Below are 4164 nucleotides of genomic sequence, written 5' to 3'. Positions count from 1 at the left end.
TTTCTTAGGAGCCCCCCACAGAAGGGCCAGGCACAGAGCCCACTGGCAGGGTGGGCCCAGGACTGACTGGGCAGGGGAGGGGGTGGGAGACCCCAGGACAAAGGCCCTGGCCACCCTCCCCCAGCCGAGCCAGCCTTCTGTGCAACAGAGGGTGGAAACACTTTTCTATGGTGATGAGGCACTGAGAAGCCTGGGCAATAGCGTCAGTGGCAGTGGCAGCAACTTTGTGTCCCTGGCCCACTTGTCCCTGAGGCGCCAAGATGGGCAGCAGGCAGCGTGGTGAAGAATGATGCCCTGAAGCTGAGCCTGAGGGAACAGGTGCCAGCAGAGCCAACTCTGCCCCCCCATCTGCAAACTGCACACACAACAGGTGCCCCCTGACAGCCTGCTCTCCAGCCCTACCTGAGGCTGCTGAAGCTCTCCTCTCCTGAGCTCGAGTGCCTCATCATCCAGACCAATGGGCTGGTTACCACTACACCGAGGAGCACACAGTTCTTCTACCCCAAGATGTTGGCCAACGAGAAGCAGGAGTTCACCGAGGACTTTGTCAAGGCCCTGGAGGATTTGGAAAAGCAGCACCAGCTTGGCGAGTGTGCAGCCCCACTGCTGCTGCTGCTGCTGCTGCTGCAGCCTCTGCAAGAGGACCCTCTGTCAGGCATCAGGCGCCATACCCTCACCCCCCAGCTGACATCGGTCTTCAGGAACCTGAGCAGCTACAGGGGTGGGGCCGGTGGTGCTGCAAATGTCCCCTTCACCTCCAATTCCGTTCCCTTCTCCCCGTCACTGCTGCCCCCCCGCCCCCCCACGCACTGGGGCTGCCATGCCTAGCTGTGCTCAAGGATGAGCCACAGAAGGTGCCCGACTTGCCAAGCTTCAGCGAGAGCCTGTGGATATCGCTCATCGACATGGACACACAGTAACACATCCAGGCTGAGCGCAATCGGCTGCTCAACCGCATTGCAGCCTCCAAGTGCCCCAAGGGCAAACTGGAGCATCTCTCCCTGGAGGAGAAAGTGAAGAGGTCAAGAGCCAGAACACAACCTGGCGTCCACCAGGAGCCTGCTGACTGAGCAGGTGGCGCAGCTCAAGCAGAACGTCCTCAGCCATGTCAACAGTGGCTGCCAGCTGCTGCCCCAGCATCAGGTGCCCTTGTACAGAGCCCAAGCACTGGGTGCATGCGCGGCCCCCCTCCATGAGGGGCGGGCTCACAAGGGGAGGGAGATGGCGTGAGCGCCCTGGACTTGGGAGGGTGCAACCCTGGCGACCACCTCCCCGAGGGTGCCCAGGACTCGGAGAGGGCCCGGTCCCCAGGGATCCCCATGGGTGCCCTGGGCTTGACAAGCTGGACCCCCTGCTCCTTTAGGGGGGGTGGAGTCCATGACCTCCACCCACCCCACCCCCCGCCTCTTTTCCCTGCGCTGCTGCCAGGTGTTGCACAAACCCGCAGGTTGCCCCTTCCTACACACCACTGCGGAAGGGGTCTCTATGGGGCACAGCCTCCAGGCTGCCTTTTCTTTTTCTGTTTTGCTTTTGGGAAAGAGAAGAACAGAGTGTTAGATTCTGCACCATTTATGTTTCTATTCGTGAACAAATGGTTGTGTGTCCCTGTGTGTTTCCTTGTGTTTTTTTTTAAAGAAATGGGAAAAAGAAAAAAAAAAATATTAAGCCTTTTCCTTGCTCTCACTACCCACTTTTGTCCTTCCAACACCCCTCCTCCCTGCCCTTTTTGTTCTTTGTTTTTGTTTTGCTAGGAGTCCACATTCCTGTTTGTAAACCTTTGTTCCCTGTTTTCTGTTTTCAGTAAAGTCTCCTTACTCCAAAAAGAAGAAGAAGGAAGAGGGGGAGGAGGAGGAAGAGGAGGAGGAGGAGGAGGAGGAGGAGGAGGAGGAGGAGGAGGAGAATATTGTCCATGTGTTTACCATAGATAGCTTTTATAGTATTAAGACATATTTCTATTATACATAGTTTTCTAGTGTTTTGACTATGTATTTAGTCAAATGTTTTTTTTCTGCATTTATTGAGATAATTTTTTTTATTCTTGTCTTTACATCTATTTAATTAAAAATATGTTTATTGATTTCTATGTATTGAACCAACCCTGCATCTCTGGGACAAAGCCCACTGATCATGTTGTACTATCTTTTTAATATGATTTTGTATGCTGTTTGCCATAATTTTATTGAGAATTATGACATCTCTGTTCATCAGGAATACTGGTCTGAAATGTTCTTTCCTTGATGTGTCTTTGTCTGGTTTTTGCATCAGGTTGATATCAGTTTCATAGAATGAGGTTAGAAGGTCTTTAATATTTTCTATTTCATAAAATAATTTTAGAAGAATTGGTGTTCATTCTTTTTTCAACTTCTTGTAGAACTGGGCTGAGAATTCCTCTGATCCTGGGTTTTTCTTAGTTGTTAGGCTTGTGATAATCCCTGGCTTGTGAGAATTAATGTAATATACTCAAGACTTTATACTTTAGAGGAGAAATGCCTACTCTAACATTAGCCTGCTTTAGCAAATGTTAGTCCTCAAATAACAATATTGTTGAACATTTTTTGTTTTCCCCAGAAGAAGACTGACATCTCCAAGACTCCTTTCTTTAAACATGTATGTGAAAATGTGTATGTGTGTGTGTGTGTGTGTGTGTGTATCCAATGTTTTGTGATCACTTGGTAAAACTGCATTAAATAACACAGCCATCACATCAATTTGGGTACTTTACTCAAGTGTTTTAGCCCACATCTTAAATTTTTGATCCATACAACAGTTTTAGCTATAATTTCTATCAGAGTCTCTACATGGAAATATGAAATAATGAGATAAAATATTTTAACACTCTAACTCTCCAATATTATAAAATTTATTTCTAATTGAATTTAATGTTATTCATACTTCACATAATTCTCCTGAAATAAATATAAAAACTTTGAAATAAACAAAACACAAGTATATCATTCAAGGGAAGTGACAAAGACTGCATGAGAGCAGGATGAAGATTATAAAATATTTCTGAATTAAAATCTAAGTTCCATGAAAAGTTGAATCAATATTTTTATGTTTGTGTATTGAGATAATTACTACACTAAGACATTTAGGTGTTTGTAGAGTAGGAGGATATAAGATACTATGGCAGTGTTAAGAAATAGGGAAATAAGAGGAGCTCTATCATGAACATCATGTTGAATTTTGCTGAAAACCCAAATGTGAAGCCTAGGGATGTTTTGTAGAAAGCAACAAAGTTAAGCAAATAGATCATCAGTTTTCTTGCTTCTGAGTACAGTCTAGAAGGTAATAGTTTACACACATATTTGTAACAAATTCAATAAAATGCTTCATTTCAAGGGAAACTAATAAACCAGGCTGTGGTTGAAGGAACTATCAAGTTCAACTTGTTCAACTGTCTTTAACACATCTATAACCGAGAAGAAAAAATGACTATTTTCCATGAATAAACTCAGTAATAACAAAAAGTTTTCTCAGATAAATGGCTACACTTTGAAAAATGTTGCAATATTCATTAACTCTGGTTCTGCTTACAGAATAGTCTCACAGTTCCTGAAAGACTCATGGTTACAAAGAAATATATATCAAGGGCTTATAGTCTTCTTCTTCAAAAAAATTCATTTTTTTCCAAGATTTAGCCATCCTGACATCAATGTGTGGATTCAGATATTTGGGGCAACGCTGTACTCTGATGATCCGGTTACCTTTTTCTTTTAAAATTACAAAAATTTCTGTAGAAAATGTTTACTTTACCCAAACGCCCAAAGTGTCATTCTTTGAAAGAATTTAAATTGTCTTTGAAGAGCATTTTTTCTTGAAAGTTTTCAATGAACAAAATCATCCTTTGATATTTGGGTGAAAAATCAGTGAAAATTCCTTTGAAAGTTTGAATACTTCTCAGAAAAAGATAAAATACCTTTCTCTAAATTATTATAAACTGCTCTTATTACAGAAAAGTCAGTAATGTAATAGAAAATAATTTGGTATTTATTGATGTTGTCTTTTTTTTTTTTTTTTTTGGTTGTTTGTTTTTGGTTGTGTTCCTCGCAAAACAATGTAAGACCTCTCATTAGACCCTGGACGTGTATGGCTTGTTGTATAAGAAAATAAATTAAACAAACAATCAAACAAAAAAAAACTAATGTTTTATGTGAGTGTGTA

General features: G+C 42.9%; 1 pseudogene; it reads left to right on the top strand.

Annotated features, from left to right (window-relative positions):
• Positions 1–1965, top strand: part of LOC139704190 (transcription factor JunD-like) — a 10535-nt pseudogene extending 8570 nt beyond the window's left edge.
• The last annotated feature ends 2199 nt before the right edge of the window (positions 1966–4164 follow it).

The sequence above is a fragment of the Marmota flaviventris genome, unplaced genomic scaffold (assembly GCF_047511675.1).
Source record: "Marmota flaviventris isolate mMarFla1 unplaced genomic scaffold, mMarFla1.hap1 Scaffold_44, whole genome shotgun sequence".
Classification (NCBI taxonomy): domain Eukaryota; kingdom Metazoa; phylum Chordata; class Mammalia; order Rodentia; family Sciuridae; genus Marmota; species Marmota flaviventris.
The sequence above is the reverse complement of the archived record's forward strand: the minus strand, read 5'-3'. Positions and strand labels throughout refer to the sequence as shown.